At 42.3% G+C, this 27,085-nt stretch overlaps 1 long non-coding RNA gene across 1 annotated transcript; it reads right to left on the reverse strand.

Annotated features, from left to right (window-relative positions):
- Window positions 1-4,405: 4,405 nt before the first annotated feature.
- Window positions 4,406-21,896, reverse strand: LOC122533424. Its single transcript, XR_006307711.1, has 2 exons — window positions 21,866-21,896; window positions 4,406-4,679 (listed from the first exon to the last, which is right to left on the reverse strand). It is a non-coding gene; the product is annotated as an uncharacterized LOC122533424 (long non-coding RNA).
- Window positions 21,897-27,085: the final 5,189 nt, after the last annotated feature.

Genomic DNA, 27,085 nt, shown 5'->3' on the forward strand with positions numbered 1-27,085 from the left:
GTTAGAGTGACACAACATCGTCATAGTTCGTTGAACTGTGACACCGTTGTTGTCAAACGACACCGTGGAAAATTCTCGTTCCTCTTTTTTTTTTCCCCCTTCTTTGTTAAGAATGAGCTAAAATCATCTGTTGGGTGGAATTTACGAATCCTTTCGTAGACAAACGATTGAGTATTCAAGTCCCAAGATCCGTAGGTTTTCGAATATTCGCGTTTATATTTTATAATTTATAAACTCCCGGAGTCCGAGTCTGCGACCTGTAACAAATTCCCTTCGGTTTCCAGCCATTTGTTATCTTCTGCTTTCCATAACGTTTTAATCGGATTCAAAAAGCGCAACGTCCAAGCGCTCGCGATCCAAGGTAAATTCTCGTTTCTCGTTCCCAGCGATGGTATATTTGAATCTTAATAACGCTGAAATCTTATCCTGCAGCCCGTAACGACATCCTGTCCAAGCTCGCTTTCTTTTTTCCACGGGACAGTCCCCCCGTTTAAACTCCAAACTTCTTAAATCAGAAATCCTTACTACCTTGCTACCGGTTTCTTTTTTTTTTTTTTCACTTTTTGCATCAACGCGAATCACAGAAACTGGACTTGGCGACGATTAAACTAGTCACGGTCGACAGTTCAAGGCGATTTGTCACATAGGGAAGAAGGGAGGGCATAAAAGGGAAGAAAATGAAGAAACGCAGAGAGCTACGAGGTGAAATAAATCTTCCGTTAATAGACAACCGTCGGAATAAATTTTAAACAAACAAACGTCGGCCTCTGAACAGCCCACGCTTTGTACCATTGTGCCACGCGACAAAATGGAGAAACAGCAATCACGAACGAAAGCTAAAGAACCGGCGAAACGCCGCGTCCCGTCCGGTGTAAAACGAAATTGGGTCAACAATTCGTTGCCCGGCGAAGAATCGAGTTCATTCGACGTCCCATCGTAATAAACGTTAAAAACAAACGTCGTTTCCGGTCACTCAAGGCGCCCTCGAGTTTCTATCGAATCACAATCTCGCCGGAAGTCTGAATAACACGACCGAGTCTCCGCTTCCTGGAGTAACATGGCCGCCAGAATAATCTGCGCGAGATTCGTCGAATTGTGAGCAATTTCCCCCCGGAGCAATTCATCTAACAAGTACTCTTCGTGAATACCAAAAAACTTCCCTCGCCGACCGGAACCTCGCTAAGTTTTACCTAAATGCAAAGAGCCTGTTTAATTTTAATTTAATGCCGCGCGGAAAACTCATCGTTCCCGGCGTGGGTCCGCGATTTCGCTCGCGGTATACGAGTTTTTCAGTATTTCGGAAGGGGACCAGGGTCTTTAAGTACTTGAATTACCAGTGAAAAACGCGAGAACGATATTTGCGAAAGAAAGAAACTCAGTTGTGGAAATTCCCTGCACACTGGTACCCTATTTTCAACGAGCTTCGCCTCGTGTCGGGGACTCTGTCTTCGATCTTCGCAAAGATTGCCTATCCACAATTGTAAATGCGAACTATCAAATCGCGAATTTTCACGCGCAAATTCGGATTTTTGATAGTAGAATTTTAAAAAATGTATAGAAGATAATTATTTGAACAAATTAAAATATTTATATTTATATTAAAATATTTAATTACTTAAACAATTATTTTACAAATTGAAAAATAAATAGAAGAATATTTTTATGAAGATAATTAAAAAGAACGAAACTTATTTATCGACTGATATCACAGTTTAAATGTTTTATTTGTTTCTCTGTATTATTTGCGTTTGTGTACGTTACGTGCGTCTCCAACTCTCCAAATCAGCAATCCACAGAATGCAACTTTCTCTGACAGCCGAAAAAGAAGAAGAAGAAGAAGAAGAAATGAGAAATAAAGTCGCGAAACGGGACGATTAACCTCCCGTCGCCGAGTCCACCTGTTATAAGCTCGTACTGAAAACAACGTGGGCAAACACGATAAAGAAACGAAAGGAGGGTAGAAACGATATCGGTGAATGGGTTCCACAGGGTGGACCCAAACCGGGAGCGACCGGGTAGTGCCCGTTGTAGCTTTTGTGTCGGTTCGATAGCCCGTGCAAGGCAAACTAGCCTACGGGACACGAAACAGGCTCTACGATGCGGAAGCGAGGTCCGGCTTCCGTCCAATGGATTTTCCTCCTTCCGTTCACGGGACGTCGAGCACCGTCATTACGTCGTATGCAGACGAGTCCGACGTTCCTGACCCCTACCGCGGGACCGAGACAGACTGAGAAACGGGCCAGGAATACGCGAGGGGATCCAGCCAAACGAAAGGATTTTCCAATGCAAATTTTATTCCGTTTCCTTCCCTGCCTTTCGCAAACCACTCTCATTCCCCCTACCCCCACCCTGATTCGTCCGAGTAGTCAGCCTTTTCTTTTCACCTTCCTCCTCTTTTTTTTTTTTTTCGACTCGCTTGCTTCCTTTTCAGTCGGACTTCTGTTTTGACGATCCCGCAGGATTCTTTACGCGTCATCGGCCAATCAGACGTGATATTATTGACAGTTTTTCGCGACGCGTTTCTCCGTGGTGAGGGAAAAACACGACACTGGACGAGCGAGTTAATGAATTCTGACGGGTTGCTAGCTACCGTTCGATCTCCTGGGACGACCGAACACTGCCGACGCCTTCGAGTCTGTCGGGCAACGAAGATTCTCAAACCTGGCGCGGCGCATCGTCAAGGGAACGTCGAAACAACGCAGTTTCGGGTGATGTACAACCAGCGAATAAATGAAATTCGAAGCAGAATTATTAATTAAATCATTCCGTGTTCTTTTCTCTCGCCGAGGACAGCGAGATTCAGCGTATTCTTACTAAACAGAGTGATCACTTTGTCTCAGGAAACGTACATACTTCTGACTTAATAATAGAAGAAAATACAATTTTAGTTTTATTATAGCGGCCGTGAGTTATCCACGGTTATCCGTCGCAAGAAAAACGTAAAGTATGAAAGTTGTAATACGGGCTATTAAAAATACTTTGTGATTCGGCAAGATACGAGAAAGCTCCACCAGATGCATATCTTCTAACAGAGTGTTGTCTCGAAGTTTCACAGAAGGGACAGACAAATTTCGCCGTGATACTGGAAACGTAAAATACCGTTTTCAACTCTCTCGACTAAGGAGAGGAGAAAAAGTGGAACGGTAAGCAAGCAACCCCCCGGAGGGCACGGAAGAGAACGTGTTACACGGGGAAAAGTGCCGGAAACTGTAAAGTCCGCCAAGTCGTTCGTCGTTAAGCAAGGATTTACCGATTCTTCGGGGAGGATAACATCTATGTAGGTTGTCCCCGGGCATTGTTGGATACACCTTCAATCGAGCCGTTCCTTTTTTCAAGACGAAGACGATCCAGAGCATGCCTCCGAGAGATCGATCGATAACGCGTGCCCCGTCTCGATTACCCATTCTTTACATCCTCCCCTTGGAAGTATTCGAGTTTCACGATTCAGTTCGAACTCGCTACCAATTCCAGCCCCGAGACTCGAGAGATCGTTTCCCCTCCCCTCGCTCAACCTACTGCTCCACATTCGAATAATCGCGTCTCCTATCCTTGGAATCGGTCGGGGGGATCCGAGGAAACACGGTTATCCGATCGAGGGAACATCGGCGGCACTTTGTTGCCCGGGAAAAGTCTTCGGTCGGATCTGAAACTTGACGTTTGCGCCCGTTCACGTGAAATTTTCATGGGACAAGGACGTTCACGTTCACGTTTCGTCGATCTCGGATTCGTTTAAGACGATTACCCGCTTTCATCGTGACCGGGAAGTTACTTTTTATTCGATCGGTGAATAAGAAAAGGCGAAGAAGAAAATGATCTTGCCTGAGTCTCGTTTCTTTCCGCACGGTGCTGGACAAATGCCACTGTAACAATTCGTAGTGGACGTAATTTGACTGCGGATACATTTGCGGGAAATTTAAAAATGCAAAATTGCAAAAGAAGTGCACCATGTGCAAAAATAAATAAAGTTTTCATAATAGGGCACTCGTTGCGATAGACTAACTTGATAGATTAAATTGATTTCTGTAGAAATTATAGTCTAAGTGTGACGTACATCTCAGAATCGACAAAAAATGTAGTAGAAAAATTTACTGATTCTCACGTACGTGTATAATTTTGAACTTTCTTCCGTCCAGCACTGTGCAAGTGTACAGAAATGTAATTTATATAATCTCTTGTTTGTCTAATAAATATTTATTCAGAGTGTTGCAGGTTGAATCGAATGACAAAATGTTAGAAACTTGCAAGAAAACTGTATTTCTGTAGAAATTTCTGCAAGCTCGTGGAACACCGAGTGTAAAAAAAGAATAAAATACAAAAGTATACAAGATTTTCATTAAAATAAAATATAAATAAAATTAGTAATAATATTAATAATTTATTATGTAAATTATACTTAATTATAAAAATATAAATATAAGGAACTAGGCAAAATAAATATAGTCACTTGTTTATCAAAAACATGTCTTATTGAAAATAATTTTAAGTCAATCTGCCCAATGACTAAATTAAATGGCTGCAGTATAACTGGCTGTACAAAGGTAGCATAATCAATTGATTTTTAAATGAAATCTAGAATGAAAGGATTAATGAAATATATACTGTCTTATATTTATTTTATAAATTTAAAATTTTAGTAAAAATGTTAAAATTTTTTTATGGGACGATAAGACCCTATAGAACTAATATTAATAAAATATAAAAGTATTCCATACAAGATTTCACGTTTTTATACATAAAAAAAAGACATTTATTCAATACAAAAAGGGAAGAAAAAGAAGAAAGAACATTAGCTACCAGTGTTAAAATATCGATCGACATTTACCTCTGATTCTCTATTTCATGCATTTCAATCGTTCGATATTCGACGGGAACGCTCTAGCCGCGGCGTGCGTCCATTTTCGATTTATTTCAGCTTAGCGAATCGAGGAACCGATAAAGCAACATGCATTCGACGGAAAATATATACAGAACGTTGACCAAAGTGCAACGTTTATCGTCTGCTTCACGTCGGGAAATTGTAAAGTTTCCCGACGTTGCGTCCTATTTCAATACAGAGTGGCGCGTCTCGCCCTTTTGAAAAGTCGAAGTCGATCCCGCGGAAAAAATTCTACGTTACGTTTCAACTTCCCGCTATAGGCGGACAAGGACTCGAGTCCGTTCGAGAGCCTCTTCAAAAGAGCAGAATTTTTATAAAATCGAGTGATCGCCAACAAATGCAAGCGCCGAAACGTGGAATCTCGATGAGGTCTGACCAACGCCAGACCTCTTTCACTGAAGTTCTGGTAAAACTCTCTTTGTCGATATCTTCTCGAGGAATCTACAAGTCCATCTCTATCCTCCGGCGAGTTTTAATTTCCTCCGTTCCCGTTAGCGTTCTAATTGAATGAATCAAAGATCGCATCTTAAACGCGACTGATGGCAAACGACAAAATGATAGTCACTTCCATTGTTTTCGTATTATGCACGTCTTCAATACGAGGTTCGTCGGCTGTGCAGTGTTTCCCTCACGACCGAGAATTAGTGAAGCGCGAGATACTTTTACACCTTTCCAATGTGTACATAAAAGATGTAATTTTCAATTTTCAAATATCCACAATACCGCACTTGAAAGTCTTGTACAGTAAATATGCGAATTTTTTAGGGAGCCGTAAACTTTTAAGAAGATTATATTATTAATTTAAGAAAATTAAAGGATATTGTCGATATTACATAAAACATTTTAAAATTTAATTATCACTACGACATGTGATTACTATATTTGTAATATATTAGAAGAATTGAAATTTAATACAAAAACATGTGTAAAGGTCGCAGGTATTTAGTGCGAACGTACGTTCCATCTTGAGCAAAATAAGTATCAGAAATAGAGAAACTTATTAATCTGAAGGATAATTCTCTATTCTAGTACATTTGGCACAACCACGTGTATTTCCAGTATCCTTTAAAGTCTCGTTTGAAATGCAATCACGATGATCGAATGCTGTTACAATGCTAACGAAATTTCAGAAGTATATGCGCAACAATATTTGTACAAAGTGTCGAGGACGAATACTTTTATCGGTGATAAAAGTATACTTTAACAGTCGATGATCAAAGAGTTCGAATGAATAACCGTTGCTAAAGCGAACATGATTGATATTTTTCATTAGTTGGAAAAGAGAATATCTGTCTTGATTAAAGAGAACTTTGCTTAATTAAATTGTTATACAAACGACACCGTCGTAGACCGGTCGTTCGCGTCAAAATCTGAATGTAAGGGATAAAGGATAAGACTGCGAAAAGCGGAAATATAACGCTCGGCGTTAATATTTACGGAGAAATCGATGTTTTGAAGGCAGAAATGAGCGACGTAGAAGAGAGAAAAAAAAAAAGAAAAACGAGAGAAGGAAAGGAACGAGATCAAATTAGCGAGCTCTGTCTCCGACGGAGTGAAAATTTTAATTACACCTCGCCGAAAGAATTTGCCGAAATTTCGAATTCCGCGCGCGGTTTTCGACGATCGCCGCCAGACATTTTGAGAATCCCGGCTGACGCCCACCGGAAGACGAGTATCAGTGGAACTCGAACATTTCGAGGACTTTTAAACGTGTTAATGACCAGCATTCACTCTGTACGGCTGGACACGTTGGATTTCCGCCAATCAGCGCCAGCAATTAGCGGAATTCACAGAACGTGCTTGCTCGGCAATCGGGTAAAACTATCTGACGGGCAAACGGCAGATTTTCGGACTTAATAAATGCGCCGGTCAAAATAAAAACGCGACACACGCCATGCTCGACGAGAAACATTTCCAACTCTCGCACAATTTCCGCGTGTATATTAAATAACGAGGGTATAACGTGCTAGCTCGCTTTTAAATGTCCTTATCGGATTTTTATACGCAGTCATCGGTCGGAATATATATATTTGACATTTTTTTAATTCGTTTTTTTTCTTATCTTTTTTTTTTTATTTTTACTCAGTAAAATTGGATGAACCGTACAGCAGCTGAGTTCACCAAATGTCAAAGCGTTGTTTCGCGCGTGTATTAAGGATGAAATATGGTTTCAAACATATACCATGAAATTAAAGGCAGATGTGTTTCTCGACGAAGAACTAATATATAATTTACATGTAATCGTCCACGTGTTTAATCCTCGTGTTCTCGAATGTTGCGTGGCAACGTTGATTTTGAAAATGTAATAAATAAATTTGAACGAACAGAATAAACGAGCATTACTTCCAAAAGAGAAAGCAGGATCCGAATTGCAGAAGATAATTTGAACGGCCGAGAACAATTCACTATTCGCGGCACATTGTCAAAAGATTAAAACTCGCGCGCACGTGTCCCTCGTAAACGAATTCGCGCTACTAAACCCTGTAATTGTACAATGAAAGGAAAAACAGGAAACTCCTAAATCCGTTTAAACATTCGATCCGCGAAAATGACGTGTACAAATAACAAAAAAAAAAAAAAAAAGAAAAAAAACAAAGAGCTATCCATACACGAAAACGCTTACGCGAAACGAAACGCTCGCTTGAAACAAGCGAGTCAACGAAAAATACGATCGAAACGTCCTCGCTGCGAGGACCGATCGAACGAAGGGCCGCCGCGCTGGTTTACAACGGCGGGCCGGGCGCGTCGAAACGAATTCAATAACTAAATACAATCTCCATAAATCCTGAAATCCGTCGGATTCGTCGTCTCTCGTAAATTTTACCGCCCCTCCCCTCCCCCTTCGAGCGTTTCACGCGGGCACGGTTGAACGTGCTCCCGGCTGTATGAAAATCAGGGGATCGCCAGGTGTTTATCATAACCGTGCGAGACGCGTCGCGTAAAACGGACGCGCGCCGCAGCGAAAGAACGAAATCGCGCGAACTCGATACACCCGGGCAAAACGCGGTCGCCGGTGACCGGTTAATTTCCGTTCGATTGACGCAATAAGCGTCGCCGGCCAGATTTCCGCGATCGACGCGCGACGTCCTGAACGATACACGTGTATCGGTGGCCGCTCGCACGCTGGTTTGTGCAAACACACGACTGAAGTACGATATGTTCGGTCGTTGCGGCCGAAACATGCGTCCGAACCGTGTCGATGACTGACCATACAGACGACTTTGCTGGCTTTTCGATATTACCCGCGACTCGTGTTATTTGAATTTTCCAGAGTTTGTCGCGCACGTTGCTGCCACGCTCTTCGATGGCTCTCCGCTCTGAGTCAATGAAATCGCGCCACGGTGCACGAGATGGACTAAAGGATTGTTTTAACGTTGTTGTAATTAAAAATAGGAGATTCGTATTTTTCGTAAATAGAGGACGATATTGTCACCTACGATCAGAATTTTTTGGAGGTTGTTATATTTTTTTCTATGACGCTTTTGGCTCTCTGCTTTGAGTCAGAAACTGATCGTAACGTAGTGTACGAGATGGACTGAAGGGTTGTTTCACCACTTCAATAAGTATATTGTGATAATTGAGAATAGAACGTTTGTACATTTCGCAAATAGAAGACTGTTTCATCGGTATGAAGAAATATATTTAGATGACGATCTGCCTGCCAATTGCAATTTAAATTCGAGTTCTTCAGATTTAGTTCCTTAATTTCTTTCCACAATTGTCTGAGACTAAACGAGAATCAGTAATTACATGAGCATACTGCAACTGAGAACAGAAGATCTGTACACAAAGAAACAAAATTCCGAGATTCCGATAGAGTCAGAGCGATTAATCAATCGTTAGAAATGAGAAATCGAGAAGAAAAAGCGTATCCTCAGTATTTTGTTTCTCTTCTTTTTATCAATAAATTGTGTTTAAGTTGAATCTTGGTTGGTCATTCGTATGCTCACGGCCATGTTTATATTTTTCACGTGTCGATCTGAAAGAGAGGTCATTGAAATCACGACCAAGTATGGACAGACCCTGGCTTATTTGCAATAACATCGCACGCTGTTTAGATCGGCAAATTGTAAATTCAACCAACGGCGTAACACACGAGCAATGAAATTTCTACACGCTATCTGCGCCAGAAATTAATGTTATACAACCGAATTTGTGTTTCGGATGAGAAGGGAGTAATTCCCATTATCGGATGATGGCCGGATTATTAAATCACGAGTTGCAGTATGGCCAGCGTACTCTTAGTTGGATTTATAGCCTCTGGTTTACACACTTGCCCGATTAAAACCAGCTCTTCTATTTACGTTTCCTCGATTCTTACGGCAATTTCGAAGATTTCAGCTTCAACGTAGATTAGTCAATGGCAGTAGTTACAGTATAACTATATGACATCGTATACAGACCATATCAATATATAATTATATGACATCGACATAATTATACAGAGCCGAAACGTTCTCTTGTCAGATTTCAGTAATGCGCTGTGCCGAGATCGGGCTGCATTGATGCCCTAATGTTTCTAGTTTTCTTGCAATATGGTTGTTTGATCAGTACACGTCTTGTTCGGCGGGTCTTGGAACAGTTTCGTGGATCAGAACTTTTTGGGGAATATACGTGTATACAATTTGATTAAAGTTAACTTTGACCATTTAAAATTGTATGTTACGACGTAGAAATTAACTTTGAACAGATTTCTTAAAGAAATTTCTCTGAATTAGAAAGAAAGTCAAAAGGTGAGAGTAGAGTGTTTCGTTTTTTTTTTAATTTTCTTACGCGATAGTTTCTTATTCGATAATAGCAACGTGGCCGAGTGGATTAGAGGATGAATCTTGTAGATTAGTTTCGTGAATCAGAATTCGTTGGAGAGTAGTATTCTTTGCAATTTAATTAGAGTTAGTTTCAGTTGATTCCTCAACTGCAGAAAAGGATCTGACTAAAATTACCTTGTTATTCCTTAAAATTCGTGTTCCAATAACTCATCATAGAAATTAAACAATCACTCCAAGTGGATGGACAAAAGCTTCTATGAATCGAAGAATCAATCGTCCCAATTTTCTAAAGAACTCCATTTACACAGAACCAAAATTGAACAAATTGATTAAAAACTTTATTTGCTATAGTATCCTATCATTATTACTGTTTATAAACACTAACACCAGCAGAGACAACCGGTAATAGAATACACGATAAGGAAATCGCATTGCGTAATTGAGTAAACTTCAGATTCGATTTTCTCGAAAACGAAGCCTTGAAAAAATTGTATACCACATTTTACGTAGAATTACCCCCTTGTCCAGTTGTACTACGATTTTTATTACCCACCCTGTGTATATTAAGACGTGACCGCGTGATTGATCTTGGCGTTACGCGAGCTTCGGGATCAGCGAACAATGACCAGAGCAGAGTGGTATTCGAGGATTAAAGTGGACTTGATATTTTGGAAGGTGATTTATGACCTTATCTGGGTCGTCACACGCTCAAGGAACCCTTATTAGCGTTAGAGACTCGACACGTACTTCAAAAGCCAACAATCGCTGGAACTTGCTCTAAATCCTGATAGTCCGATCTAATACGATGGAAAATTTCTTACTTACGCTCACAGTTACGAAACTTCGAGCATTTGAAATAAAAAAATAAAAAAAAAAAAAAGAAAAAGAGTTCTGGATCTTAATTTAATTCGTCACCTCTTCAACAGTCCTTCGTCAGTTTATATTTCCGACAGAAAATTCAATTTGAAAGCATCGAACGGATTAAGTGGCACGATGTTTTGATAGTTAGCGAAACGAGAGAGAGGGGCGAGCAGATACGAGCAGGCGTTGCCCGAAACGCTGGTTGATACTGCTCTTGAATGGGCAACGTCGGCTTGCAATTTGCCAAGCACGATTGCTATTCGACGTAACGCAAATTTCGACGGTCCGGTTCAACATGCCGGAAACGGGGTTTGAATTTTATCTAGGATCACGCGGAAATTCACTTACGTTTCGCTGTTTGATCGGTCAGCCGGTTAACAGCGTTTCACATGTTAGAGCGTTTTCCGTCTGTGTTCCGCGGACTTCCGACAGAGTATCAATAATCCTCGGTCGATCGCCCAGCTGATTGAAAAATCACGATTCACAACGATCACGTGCCAACGTCTTCCGCGGCGCACGCTTTAATTAACCTCGACTCCATTTATACCAGCGCGCTGCCTTTCCACAACAAATCGAAACCCTCTCCTCTGTATTCCGATCGAGCCATCAAAATCTACTGACCTGCATTGTGTGCGCACGTGCGCAAACTGACGGGAGGCATGTGAAGCAACAAGCAAATACACGCGGCGTGTAATACAACGCAGGCATTGTAAGACGCGTCTACGCGCACATTCCGACTTCTATGGACACACACGTAACAGCAACGACGATAAACGAGTAGACACGCTCATTGCGTGATGTTTTACAATGGCGATGCAGTGATAACTGCAACCTAAATGCGGGCAGCGCGAGCCGTGTGAAAGGCAAGGCAGAAAACGTTTCAATGTCCTCCGGACCGGGCCGATATTATTCAATGTATCGCCATTGTCCGCGAGGAAACAGTGGCCTCGGTGGCAGATGAATCGCGCTCGAAAATTCGAAAACTCGAAAACTCGTTGTCTGTTTCGGGACAACTCAATGCCGGGGAATTTCCCGTTGCTAGATTCAAGTCTCTAGTCTGCTGACAAAGAAAAAAAATGAAGGAAAAAAAAGAGAGGAAGAAAAATCGCTAGCGCTTCGACGGAACAATGGCCGGACTTTAACTATTTTTTTCCCCGGGCCAGAGCGAACCTTTGTTCCGCGCAAGATGGAATAATGTTTCACGCGCCAGTGACCAACGGTCGCGAAACTGTTCGCCGGTGAAACTTTCGAACTTTTCGAAATCTCCCGTTGCCCTGACTTGTTCGAAATTTCACGTCGATGCGTGTAGTTTTGGTTTGCAACTGCGGGAATATTTTTGGACGAGATAGTTAAAAAAATAAAAAAAAAAGAAGAGAGAGAGAGAGAGAGATATGTAAAAAGACAGATAGGGCAGCAACTAGAGTTGAAAAATCATTTTTGCCAGGTATCCAGGTTTCCCGGTTGCGGAAAATTGATGTTTTGTTGACTTATCCTGTTTCCCCGGCATCGTTTCGCATCAGCTGTACACCATCTGATGCCAACGTAAAAGCACACTGACAAGATACACAGAGATTCGGCCGCTATGCATCACGCATATTGATTTACCGTTCCCGTTCATGCTACCAATCATTTTACCCAATCGTTGGTACACTTTCGAACGACTCTCTTTCTATTTTTACATTCGAACAGAACGTAACAATCTTTACATCCAATTAATCATTATGAGAGACGAGCTCGTAGAAATGTTCAATTTCCAAAATCACTAAGCAGTCTCTCATTAAACTGTAGCCTATCAAATTTCCAACCTGAAAGCCGTCAGTTTTTTCTCGTTTCATAACACCAAAGCTCCTTAAACATTCTCAAAATCGTCGCGTCAGATCGCTCGATTTTTTAGCCTGTTCCCTTTGTTCGATCTAATTTCTGCGTTTCGATTGTTCCTTCGTTCCGTGTTCCGAAAATTACAAATACGAGTGGCTCGTTTCATTTTCACGACCCGTTCGTAAACTATGGTCGAAATTGTAAATCGTAAATCAGTAATTGCCCGAGAATCGCAGATGCATCAGCCCTTCGTGGGACGTGTTCCTCGCAAATCGCATAATCTGACGATATTTCGTTCGGAGTCTAGTAGTTTCTCGAGCTTTGATTGGAGCGGCCGTCGTATCCATCGCTCGCGGATTCCTTAAACCGTACTGACAAGAAAGAGAGAGAGAGAGAGAGAAAGAGAGAGAGAGAGAGAGTGGGTGCGTGCGCGCACTAGCGCCTATCACGGCGAAATGGCAACAGCGAGAGAACAATAAACGCCGCCAGCCGGAGGGAAATATTTTAACAGGCTGGCCTGCACCTCGCCCCCGCGTCGACAAAGTGAGCAATTATGATCCACCCTTTAGGAGCACGCCGGTCCACGAGTTTACGGCGGGACGCCGTCGCATTTTTTATCGCGGACTCGCGATAAACGCCCGCTATTTTACGACGCCAAATAGTCGTTCGTTATCAAAAGCCGGGAACCAGAAGTTAACAGAAGGTGGCAGAAGCTCGTGTTGAATACGTATCACTTCGGTTCGGTCCGTTTGTTCAATGGAGTATGTTCAATGGCAGTTGATAAAAGTATTTTCGCGGTATTTTATGATAAAAGTGGATGAGAAATTCAATGGCTCTTGATGTTATCTGTCCGACGAGGAGAAATATTTATTTATCTGTTTTATGTTGGCCGTTATTATAAATTGTTTAAAATGCTAGCGATCATTACAATCTATTTTCTATTTCATGAAGAATAATCGGGAATTGATAAGATATTTCCGCCTGTGAAACTGGCTGAGAGAGTCAGTAGTTCTGGGCGTTATTTGTCAGGCGACGAGAAATATTTATTTATCTACTTTGTACTGGAATCGTTATAAATTATTTCAAATGCTAGGGATCAATCTGTTTTCTATCTGAAGAAGAATATTGAGAGTTGGTAAAAATATTTTCGTCTGTAACGAAAGTGGCAGAGAGATTCAGTGGTTGCGGAAGTTACTCGTCAGAATGAAAGAAGAATGTTAGAATTGACGCTAAATTGTTCGGAAATTTTTGTAAATTGTTACCATAGATGATGTTGCTAATGGCTAGATCTTGTGAGATGTTAATTGAAAAAATCTAATATCGATAACTTGTATGGAAATTTTTATAAATTGTCATTAGACAAGATGTTTCCAAAAATTGAGATTTCAGAACTTTTATTCAATACAAAAAAAGATCTAAAAATGTTAAAAGTGCACGCGTAGATTCAAACGTCATTAACAAAGTTAAAAGATTAATAAAACACTATCTGCGATCATTCAATCAATTACTTTGTCAGATAAAATAAGAAAAATAATTGAAAGTTACTTTTAAAAAATCATACGAAATATATACCGTCGAAAACAGTGCTTCTTCTCAGACAAGCGCTCACGTTGCTAAAATTTGAAGCACAACTTTTCAAATACTCCAGAATTTTTCTTTAATTAATACCCCAATAACGTCCAAGCGGAAACGGCCGCTGTATCTGCCGGAGTTCTTGTAATTTTTCTTCGAAAGAAATTTCCTGGGCGAGTATATGTCCCCTCGTGTCGCGCGGACACTTTAAGAAAAATCGCGGCCACTCGAAACTCCATTACTCGAATTTCCCCCGGCAGCCGACTAAATAATAAATGGCACTCTTTGATGAACTCCATCGGTCTGCCGGTTTCTCCCTTTACTCTACCACGCTGTGGGCCACGGTTCGATTCACAGGCAAGGAGCTAGAACCCGCAGCTTCTCCCGATCCTTCGCCGAGCATATTCATCGTTACCGGGCAAGACAAGACGGAGTGCCTCATGGAAGTCAAGGAAGCGTAAGGAGCCAGCCGTAGGACAGAGAATAGGAGGCCCTTCAAGGAATAGACCATGGTTAGCCAAACGGTCCGAAGCGGAGGGTCTCGAAATAATCTCTTTAAGAGCTGGCCGGCTATCCGGCAAAGCTGAAACTCAAGTTACCCACCCACGGGCCAATAGTTACTCGTTCGATGAGCGGCCATCTAACTATATTTGATCGACTTCCTGATTTAATGACATACCACGACCGTTGCCATTATCGACGTCAATCGAGATTGTTCTCCCCGTGTTGCGTAGCGCAAGTACAAATGCGAACTCGTTCTCAGGCTTTCGAGACACGTCGAGTGGGTCGTACGATGTTTCCCCGAGACGAGGCGAATGAGAATAACAATAGAGTTTGATAACGTTGACGAAAATTTACGAGTACACTCGTGGGAACTTGGGATTCTTCAGTCTAATTAACTTTAACGTCTCTTTCAATTTTCAAACGTACTAATTTTCGCCGTGCGTATTCTTTTTCTTCGATTTGATTACTAGAATTTTTTACGCGAGCAGATTCGCTTGAGCAATCCTTTTTCCACCTATTTCACATCTTTCGAGGACAGATCCAATTTGGAACAACAAGTACGATTTAGTATTAATTTCGTACAGTTGCCAACTTTCATCTTGTTCACTTTGCTCTTTGCAATCTTTGTATCAAACGAAATGAAGAAATTTGTCCAATTCTTATCTACAGAAAGAATTCTATAAGAATTACCCAAAAGAGGAAGAGGTTACATACTTTCTCTCAATGTACGATCGAACGAATAGTATGTACATTCTTATCGATTATAAGAGATACCTCGAGTTAATTGCGTGAAAATTACACAACGAACAAGGAAAAACACGAGTATCAATTCTGTAATTTGGTGAATGACGAATTTATCAAGAGCCACTTGAAATAGTTGCCCCATTTCTAAATCTCTGCTGTTTATCGTAATTATCAACAAAATTAAACAATTCTCGCAGAATATACGTAATTTTCAGAACAGGAGGCGTGGTTCGATCGCGGAACTCGAAGGAAATAAATAATAAACCACGTTCGCGGATGGACAAAGCGCCGTTTAATAATAATTAAATGAAAAAACTTTCCGCCGTTCATCGAAGATCGATCGTTCTTCTCGTTCGTTCGTTTCCGGACTTCTTTTTTTGCTCGAGCTTGCGCGCGACAGCGAGCTGGAAAAAGACGGTTTATTCTTTAATCGTAACTTTCCACCGCGGTACGTTGCAATTCTATTAGGCACTTCTGTGCAGTGAGAATGGCGCTTTATGACGACAGTCTGGAAACTTTGGTGGCGTCCGCGAAGCGAGACAACTCACCCCGTAAGGCCGATTTTATAAGAGAGCGTGACCCTGTTTTGCCCGGTGTATTTCCTGTTTCATATGGGAATCTTTCTATAGATTCAAGAAAGTGCTCCGACATCATCGTCGGATAGCTTTTATTCTCTTCGTATTTACGCATCTTGAAGTATTTATTCGGGAGTGAAACGAGGAATGTTATTAACTTGGTTGAACTTGTTAAGCGGTGAATATTTCAAGTTGTATCCTTTCAGTGTCTCGTCAAAAGAGACAAATGCCTGAATTGAATATGTTTCATCGTTTCTAGCATTTGCATTGGTAGAGGCTGGAGTTTCTAATGGTAACTGAATATTTTAAACAACGTTTGTTTTAAGCACCCAAAGTTCATTTCAAATCGGTATATTTCGTATATTTTTAATTTTCTCAACAAGCAACGAATACGAAGAATGTAAAATTTTTGGGGAATACAATTATATTTGACAAGAATATTCGAATAAATATAAAACATACTTTAGAATAGATTACAGTGACTGATATAATAGGTCACTTGCTCCAAAAATTTTCCTTCATCTGTCATTATATATACACCAAAGCTCCATAATTATTAAGATACACTGATACGATGGGTCCAAAAAATATTGTATTTATTACAGCACACAAGTGCAACCTGTTTCCGATTTCCTACCCCTATTCCTTAGAAGCCTTATTCTGGACTATACTTCCTTTTGCCCGCCACTGGTTTGTACCAATGCCACCCGAACACGCTTTTATTCACAGATAGAACCAATCACGCCTGCCCGACAAAGAGAACTCTCCTCACCTTCCCTTTCCACCCCCTAGCGTCATCCATCTGCATAACCGCTCGGCGGAATTTTCTTCCCGAGACAACAATAACTTCCGTCGATAAAGTCTCCATCCCCGATCACAGCATCCGAAGCGTCCCCCCCCCCCCCCCCCCCCTATTCAATTTGACTTTCGCAAGTTTCGCGGGCCGACATTCCGGGGCTCTTTTATTCGGCGAACTCCTCGACAGAGCCGTGCACTTTGGATGGGAAAACTAGGTGGCGGCGAGTGGGTGGCGCACAGCCGAGCGGATGGGACGTTCGCGGCACGGTGGGGAGAGACAAACAGCAGAAGGAAAAGAAGGCGGAAGGTAAATAAGGGGGAACGAGTCGGACAAAGAGGGAAGTCGTTCAGACGGAATGACGTAACAGCGAGGAGAGGAAGGGGTTGGATAAAGGGGTTGGCCCGAGTGGCCGGTTAACTACACTTCATACACGCGAGAGGTTATCGCGTCTGGTAGGCGCTGATATCAGCTCGGTCCGCGTCCTTTCCTCGTCGCCTCTAGGGTGTCGCGTTCTGTCTCATCTTCCAGCCCCGGCGGTTCATTACTCGCATGCAAATATTCGTCTTCGTAACCCTGCGAAATTCTTCGACCACGCGCGCCGCCAACGCCTTTCACATCCGCGATTCCTTCCATTTTGTTACATTCTTTTCTCACCTCCCGTTTGCTTCAGCTCTCACTGGAGAAACGGCAAGAACGCAGGAAAGGTTTCGTACTCGCGATCGTTGGAAGATCGATCAGTGTTGCTCCGTCTTCTGGGACGCGGAGAGAAGTACGTGGGATCTTTGTGGCAAAAGAAAGGCGACTGTCTTCCAGCTGAGATCTTATCAATCCTTTTCCTATCTTTTCTCTTTCAGAGAACACTACACTGTTTCAGTTCGACTATTGAAGTCCGAACGCATTGTTGTATCCCGCTCGTGCGAAAAAAAGTTATCTCGTTTGGTTCTTAAATAAATAAAGTAGTCAGGCAAGCAAAGACGTGCCACGAACTATTCTCTCGATACGTACACGCCCATCTGCGCTGAATAGTAATTTCGTTAATCCCTCGCAGACGAAGTGTTCTCACTTCCTCGGCTATCTCATCGTTCACAGTCATTCAATCCACATCGGTTTGTGTCCAACTTGAAGAATTAATGGAGATGCATCCCTCGAACAAAGAGCAAGCAAGTATTCCGTGGATAGAACGTGCGAACGTGAACAGTACGATGAAGCTGCACGATTGTTCGTTGTAAGGGAACAAAGATGAATTCGGTGCTGAACGCGACGTTGTAACGCGACATTGATAGAACTCGGTTTGCTTGACTCGAGGAAATGGAGGCAAACAAGCGCCGAGGAAAAAAAGGCAACTTGTAAACCAATTTGAAATTCCTCTTTATACGGGAGAAAAAGAAAAAAGAAAGACTCCGTTTCGCCGACGAGTCTATTGTTCGTGCACGAGTCGCGAGCGCGACAGCGAGCGTCGCGCCGGGTCCCGAAACCCCATCAGGAGATTTTCTGTGCCGGGATTCAATATATCGTATAACCGTCTCCGTCATATCCGATTCTATTTCAGTCGGGACTTCCCTTGCCAGCTCAAAGCCGACGGTTGCTCGTCGAAAGAACAAGGGAGAATGGAGAAGGGGGAGGTGGGGGTTCGAATAAGAAAGAAAGTAGAAGTTGTCAAGAGAGGCAAGAGGCGAGAGCCTGGAGGGAAGGGAAGTTCAGGCATGTTCAGCTTTCACGGTTGCCACATTAGCTCGGGGAACAGTCGAATGCGAGTCGCGTAAGCACCAAGGTGCGATTCGTCGTTTAGCTTTCGTCGATGCAACCCTGTCACCCCGAGTTACCTGCACGAGGCGCGCCGCGACGACAAGGAGTCGGAGGACTCTGCTGGCAGATAAACAGAGGGGGAATGAAAATGTGAAATAAGAATGAAAGTGTGGAAAATAACGAAGGAAGCGGATAGAAAGAGGAAGAGACTAAAAAGATGGCTCAGATTAGAGATATCACTGGCGCGATGAACGGAAGAGAAGAGTGGAGATCAAGAGAGGGGATTAAACGAGAACGAAAAGAGAAATAAAATATCGTAGAAGCAACCGGAGGTTAGAAACCCTCTTTTGGGGTTAAAAATATAGAAAAGTGTGAAAGAAGAAGACGGAAGAGCGACGACTGAAAGAGAAATGACTGGTCAGAGGAAGGCCACGTGGGACGTCGCGTACAGAGCTCTGCCCTGCGGGGAGAGATCTCTGTATTCCCGGCAGGAGCCCGAACACTCGATAGTGTGCTTTAGAAAAATTCGTGACGGAACTGCTAAAACGAGCCGCGCACAATTTACGTTATTAAATCGGCGGAACGGCTCGAAGCACCGGACGAGTACCGCCTATCCACGCTATCCTGCGTTTAAGTTCTCCTTTCGACCTACTCCTCTCCCTGTCACTCCCCCTTCTATCCACTTACGCTTCAACGCTTTCCACTTCGTGCGCGGCTGTGTGTGTGTGTGTGTGTTGCTCGATCGTCCAGCCGGACCTCCCTCTTTCGTTGGTCCCTCCATCCTCCTGAAACTCGGTTCACGGATTTCCACGTAGTCCGATAAGATTCTTTACGGAGGTCCGGCCTCGTCATAAGGCGACCTGGATTTCTTTCGGCGGTCTTGTCTGTACACCGGGCGATCACGTTCGCGTTCCAGCAGGAATTCGAAATTACACCTACCGCTCGGACAACGGGGTCCTGTCTCTCGCGAGGCAAATCAACGTCACTGATCGAGATTTCTCTGCTGAGGAGATTTCTTTGATTGAGAGAGGGTACTGCATCCCGCTTGCAATACCCGTGTATTACTTTCACGTGATACTTGAAAAGTAACGTGTGAATTGCCGAGAGACGACAGGGAAATGTTTGTATGATACGTTGCTATGCTATAACTGATATATATATATATATATATATATATATATATATATATATATATATATATATATATATGTTCATTTTCTCCATATTTAAGTATTATAATGGCAGATTTAATTATGAATGAATATAGGGGATTACAAATGATTCAATATTTAATATTCGATTGAATATTTCGGACGTAAATATGACTTGGTTTCAATTTTTATTAGTTTTGGAAGATCTGCTATTAACATTTTCTCGCCAACAATTGTCAGTTAAGCTGGCACAAATATTATTATTATCTTCTGTTCGTACATAAGTATTAGAAGAATAACATTTCTAAACCGCAATAAATATTCTGAACTCGATCTAATAATAATAATAAATCCTGTCTATAGTTATCGAGTGGTTTTGTTGAGTTGGAAGTCATGGAAATAGTTCGCCAGCGCAGATTAACGATTCTTGCTGATTCAGAAATAAATAAATGCCCGTGTTTCTTCAGCCGTTGATTTAACAACATTACCAAAGCTGATTTTAGATGTTCGAGCAAACAAAGATATTGTGTCACTCGCTCGCTCGACCCACGTTCATCAGCAAGTTCCACTTCTGTCTGCTCGCCCGACGTTATTTTTTTATGAATCCACCTGAACTAATAATAAGTTTATACGTCGGGACAATATACGTCGACGTTTGATGAAATAATCGATACTCCGCGAACGAAATGTCGGTCCGTCTAGTGCAGCCATGCAGCGGTACGCGAGCTATGCATTTTCCTGATTGCTTCGAATACCAGTCCACGAGTGTGGAATAATTCCACGCAGGAATTGGCCAACTTGGCGGAGAACAAAGTTCCCCGGTAAGACACCGCCAGCGGTAAACAATCCTCGCCGATGGCCCGAAGTAAAACAGAAACGTCGCGCGATATAACTCGCTCGGCAAACAGCGACAACGCCGACGTGTCTTCGCGGTCGATTTCCACGCAAACGCGCGATAAACACGCGGAGGTGTCGCCTGGCGATTTATCACGCGTAAAGTACAGCCGGTGTTTTTCGATGCCGGCGTGTTTATCGCTTTTTGTCGCGCTACCGTCTCCCGTAGTTCATCGTCATCCCGTTTTCACGCCGCGCGAACGAAGCGGGCGAATCTCCTCGAAATTCTCGCGAATATTCGCGAAAGTTCGTCCCGTTTTGCCCTGCATCGACGGTCAAGAGAGTTCTCGCCGATGGGAACTTTATCGTCGCCCGCCGACGCAAGGGGCATCTCGTACTGGAAGGGGCAGCAACGTTTTAATTATAACAATGTTTTGCATCGGGCGACCGGCGTAAAGTTTTAATCCGCCGCGAAGTTTCGACTTTGATTAAGCTTTCGGGGGCTAAGCAAGGTTATTTCATCCTTTGTTATAAAACAAGCAGGTTGCCGAAAAGGGAACTTCCAAGCCGCAGGACGTTGCGTTGCGAGATGAAACAAAAAAATTTCCCGACTAAAGAATTAGCCGTGTTCCCGGAACGATTTCTAACCAGACCTGTCCTAATCTACTCTGAAACGCGATTTCTTCCAAGGTGCTCAATTACTTGTCCTGAAACGCGAACAACGTCTATCATTGGGTACTCAGACGTATCACGGTGGATCGTTTCGTCGAAAAATCGCGCGAAGACACGAAGATTTATGGAAATATAGGATAACTTCCGCTCGTCGAGGGTCACGCGTTATAGTCACGATAACAACGTCCGTAAATCAGCCAAGGGAAAAGAAAAGAACGGTCAGTGAAATCGATCGAAATGCCGTGGAACGGTGTGTGCTCAACTTACACCTGAACGTTCGTTTCTTTTCTTTACTATGTACCCTAGGCTTGCACCTCTTCCCCACCCGAGCCATCCTTTCCTTATAGTCGGTGTAAGGGCGATTTCTCTCCGAAACGACGTTACCCCGTGTCGAGAGAATTTAAAACAAAGTCACGATTCCCTGCATCTAGGATGCCAACGATCTATTCGGAGATAAAGACTGGCTCGCGCTGATACACGTATACAACAAGAGCTTTCTCCGCGCCGACAATAGTTCAGAACGAAGTAAAAAGAGAAAGAGAGCGAAAAAATGTATATTAAATACATATAAATGTGTAGGGAAAAATTTCTTTATACAGGGAATAGAAATGAGGAAACGGCGTGGTTAGGCACTCACATATTGTAGTATCGATTATTATACTTAAACTGTAGTTATAATTTTAATACAACAGATGGCCTATTTGTTGATCATAGAAATACAATATGAATGTAGAATGTAGAAGCAGAACGTAGGCATGCAGCGCTCTTGTTTTTGAAAAGAGCAGAGTTGAAAAACCGAGTCGTGAGAGTCGTGAGAGAGCGTTGAGAGAGAGCTATTAAAAGTGTCAATTGTATTGTTAAAAGAAGTTTATTTGATTTGTTAATTCCTCGTTGTTTGATCGTTATTTGTCTTGTTTGATTATCTGTTGTTCTATTATCATTACTTTTAATAAATAAACACTATTTATATTATATCTCTACAATATTCTATGTTAAAATATATAATGTACAAGCGTGTAATTAAACATATATTAAATAACGCCGCATTAATCAACGTTTGAGAGTTTCAAAGCTCATATATGTTTCGCTTTTGCCTCGGTACAGGCCTCTCGTGCATTTGTATCGAATTTCAGCCCTATTCGTTCGTCGCCTCACGTCCGATTGACAAGAGCATCATCGCCGATCGTGGTGGAATTTTTTATCTCGCACAATGCGTGAATGAGAGACAGGCTCGTGGCTCGCGAACCGGAGGATCGTACGAACGACAACGGAGACGACAGATTCGATTTCATAGTATAAAGATGTTCCGTGGATCTTTATATTCGACCAAGTAGTCACGTATGAACGGAGGCGAGCAATTTCTGCCTTCTGTGTCGCTGCGATTTCTGTGCTAATGGCGTTTTTATGGTATCCGGTATCCAGCTTCCGTTTTACTGCTTCGCAACATGGACGAGCTATCCCGTGACGCAATATCGTTGGAACGAGGCACGCTACGAACGAGACATTTCCACGATGCTCCAACGAAGGTTCTAATTCGAAGAGAAATCAATGCACGAAACCTCTTAGAGAACGTTGAACGAAATAATCTTTAGAACTCTCAAGGCGTGGAATAACGAGCGTGGGATGCTGCGTCAGAATTTTTTCAAAGACAGCTTCACAGAAAACTCTATAACCCATTGTTTGGTTTCCTTCTATCTTCCGACAAAATTAAATGTCTTTCGCTTGAACATGCCTTTTATTTAATATCCGCCGTAAAATCTCGTTCACGAGTCGAAGCTTTCGCTCTGATAAATAAACAATATCGTACAAAGAGCATTCTGCCACGAGACTGCATCGCGCGCAGATGCGTGCAATTTCATTTTTCGGATAAAGAAAAACTGCACGGAAGAAACTTAACATTTTGAATTTCAAATTCAAATATGAGCTGCGGCTCCAACATCCGTTTAATCCCCTTCCTTTTCCAAGCAAAGTTACCATATCAAAGCTATCGCCGGACTTGGTTGATTCACTTCTCGTCTCGTTCGACGCACAGAGTCCGATAACGCGATTAAAAGAAACAGACGAACGTACACCGCGTGATTTCAGGCGAAAGTTATCCCTGCGAGAGAAAGATCGGACGTCTTTTCGTTATCTACCTTCCCTGCTATCGGTTGCACGCTGTCGTTTCTCATTGAGCTTACGTGAACGACCCATCTCCCGCGTGATTTACAAAGCATGCCGGCCTTTTGATGCGAAACAACGCGCGAATCCTCGCGCGGATATTGCTTCATGCGCCGGGATAGGCATTCCGCGCGTTACTCGGACACAACGGGCGACAAAAACTCTCGCGACAAACAAGCGTTCGTTCTTTACTCGAGCTACAGATTCATACATATTCTGTGATGGTTGTCGAACGTCGATTTCATATTGATGATGTTCAATCTTGGACGACTGAATGAAAATTGAAAATTAGATACGCCATGGCACACATTGGCAAATTTCTCGGAATGGAGGAGTACACGCGTAATACTAACAAAGAGCCACATACTAACAATGCCACACCACAGAAACCCAAAAGACAGAAATACGGAATCAACGCAAACATAAACCTGACTTCTCAAAATGACATACAGAAAGTATTAAAATAACAAAAACATAAACTACTGCACACATATCTAATGGCACCGTCGTCGCTAATGACCTCGCTGTCGATGCGACATTAAAGAAAAATAGAAGAAGAAGAACAACAACAAAGAGCAATATGAGCTGATCACAAAAATATCAGATAATAAAACAGACGGGGATTTCTTTTTTCTAATTCCAAACATTCGAACATGTAGATCATTCTCGAATATTTGCCGATCTTATTATGAGATTACACATTCTTTCGCGCGAAAGAAAAAAAGAAAGAACGTACATTCGTACGTTTCTTTACGCAGCAACTACTACAATATCGGATGACGATATTTATCAAAGCGCGTTCGACGGACGGATTGACCCGGTTGCCGGTTTATCCCCCATGTTTTTCTTGCCCCGGAAACGGGGCAGGAGGGGGAGGAGAGGGTCGGCCGAAAATTCGGCCCGCGTTGAAAAGCACGGTCCGATCGTTCCACCCGGGTGAAATCAGACTGCGCCGGTAAAAATATTTGCGGCAACCTCTTTTTCCTTCTTTTTTTTATTTTTTTTTTTTTTCATTTTCGAGCGCGAAATCTGCCTCCGCGGCCTCCGTGTTTAGTTTTTCCCGCGGGTGGGAACGTCGAACCGGTTTGTTGTTAACTTCGGAAAATCTCTCGGCGCTTTCGATTGAAAGCAAAATCGTTTCGAGGGAACTTCTCTTCTGGCCAGGGCTCGCTATTGTGCGTGCGACGGCACGAATGAAAGTTGAACACGCAACGAGCACGGATGGGGAAAAACTCCCAAAATTTCCAGCCCCTCTCGACTCGAAATTCAAACAGCCCCGTTAATATCGGAGTATTTCGCGCGGGGGCGAAGCGACGACTCTATAGTTCGAAGAGGAGGCGGGTGGGGGGTTTAATAAAGCAAGCGGGAGAAATGGCAAACGGACAAAGCGGAACGAAAAATCGTCTTTCTTGCTCTGGCGTTCGCTCGGCGAATATCGTTCTCTCTCTCTCTCTCTCTCTCTCTCTCTCTCTCTCTCAGAGCCGATGATATTTTTCTCCGCGTGACTCGTCCAGGTGACTGTCGGCCGTGCAGGATGCGCCCGACGGTTTTCATCTTCGATCCCGAATCGTTTTCCGATACGTGTACCAGTATGTACGTGTACCAGCCACCGATTTCACGTTCCTCCTCGTTTTATTCCAAATATCTGGCGCGCCGGCATTAAATCGAACCAAAAAAGAGGGACAGTCGATGAGGGAGGGGAGGTGAAAACGAAGAAAAATGCCAAACGTCAGTGGGAATCGGCTGAAAAGAGATCGAAATGCTCTCCATTATCGCTTAATCGAGGAATCAGATCGCACGGCGCTCCCCTTCCCGACGATACGCCCGATCGTTATTTAATCGTTTCGCGATACTGCCGTTCTAATATGGGCAAACCTTCGCTTCGTTACGAGGCAGCGGTGAACGAACCTCTTCGAAAGTTACGAAACAAAATTCTACGAAAAAATGAATTACACTCCCACGCAAAAGTCTTGATATAAACTGGAAGAAGTAAACGATACTTTATACGAGAAAAGCATCAACGAAATTTTGACAATAACCGACGATTCCATTCCTACGAATGATTGAATACCGATGGTGTTTTAAACAATACAAGTAAATAAATAATTAGAACAATTACGTCAAATAAATTACACTCCTACGCGTAAATTTCGCATAGCACACGTCAATAATTCTATTGTAAAATGCGACATTTTATCTACGATAAAAATGCTGAAAATTAAAAATAAAATCTCTTTACATCATTCGAATCTTGTCCAAGATAGTAGGAAGTAGGAAATATTAGAAAAATTGGATATGCACGTAAGTATATTACACTGACGTAACGCTCGGCTATCTGGGAAATTAAGAGACGCTTGTTCACGAGAGAAGAGATCATTCATTTTCAGTGAATGATCCTCTCGCCGCTTTTCCAGTGGAACGACTCCGGAATTCAATTATCTTACTCTTCGATTGTCCTAATTAAATACTCAATCCCATCACGGATGCGTCCGATGTTCTGTCGTCCGTGGAATTTAAATCCAGGCCGAGTTTTACGTCAATGGCACGCGGAATGCACGCCTGGAAAACCGGCGAAATTTCGCCAACGTATCGCATGGACTCGCGTCATTTAAATTCGACTTTATTTCGAAAAAGTTGCTGCAACTCTATTTAATTCACCGCGTCGGATCCCAATTTTCATGACAGTCCGCACGGTGTTACACACTCGCGTGTAATAACTAATCGTTCTCTCATCAACCTCAAACGCTCTTCAATTCCTGGTTAAAGTGCAAATTTAATTCTTCTTTCTATATATCGTTAAATAAATAGGCGCCAAGTAGAAAGATGGATTTCGTCATTTATTCGATTGCGAATTTTTCTACAAACTCATACTATATTTTTGAAAATATAATTTCACGTACTAAACATCTTGCACTTGAATTCCTTGATAAAATTTCTTAGAAATTGCATAAAAATTCGCGGTCTAATTACAATTAGAGAACAAAGAGCAAAGATGCAGGGAATGCACTCAACGTGTGAGACAAAGTACTTGTCATAATGTTTAAGAGCGGAAAGAAATTTCCGCTCGAGCTTTGTTCCTTGAATTGCGTTCACAAAAATATGGAACAGCATGAAAGTCTCGCTGTCTAATTATACAACGTGCCGTGTACTTTTGATATTTTCCATGTTTCTACATATTCCGTGCAATCTTGCTACTATTCTAAAGTTGCAAAACCCGCAGTTTATTCACGGGAGCAAAATATCTAGGAAAATAACCTCGAGAACGAAGATACGCAAATGCAACATCCGTCAAAACACTGTGAAACTAAATGCAAAATCGAACGCAATAACAAGCATTCGAACAAGATTCGCTCTTTTTTTCCGAATGTTTACGGCAATTTTCGAGATGTGGCACAAAAATCTGGCAATATCGCGCGAACTTTTCAAGCACGAATGTACATATGTATATACAGGGTGTTTCGTAACTTGTGGAACTTCGGAAGCTGATTGTACGCCTAAAAATAATGAAAAATGTCATATAAATATATGTCCTATCTGTCTTCGTTTGTGAGATATAATGAATTTTCTGTTTTAATTACTTTTACAAAAGATACTCGAAATGACCACGTTGCATTTGAAGACAAGTCTGCACGCGTCTTGTCATTCATCTGGTTACTCTCTCTATCATTCCTTGTGTTTCTCAAATTTGTCGGAAGCCTTGCTCTATTCTATTTCGTAGTATTTCAGCATGTTCAATCGATGTTGCGTATACAATAGATTTTAAATCTCCCCACAAATGAAAATCTAATGGATTCAAATCCGGAGAACGAGCAGGCCATGCACAGGATCTCCACGACCAATCCATTTATTTGATTGAAAAATTGCTTAGCCACTCAGCTAAAATGCGGCGGAGCTCCATCATGCATAAACCGCATACGAAGTCTAACATCGACTGGAACTTCCTCTAATATTTCGTGTAAACGCGTGCTCAAAAAATCAACGTACTTTGTGCCTGTTAGTTTTCC

The sequence above is a fragment of the Frieseomelitta varia genome, unplaced genomic scaffold, assembly GCF_011392965.1.
Source record: "Frieseomelitta varia isolate USP_RPSP 00005682 unplaced genomic scaffold, Fvar_1.2 scaffold_529, whole genome shotgun sequence".
Classification (NCBI taxonomy): Eukaryota; Metazoa; Arthropoda; class Insecta; order Hymenoptera; family Apidae; genus Frieseomelitta; species Frieseomelitta varia.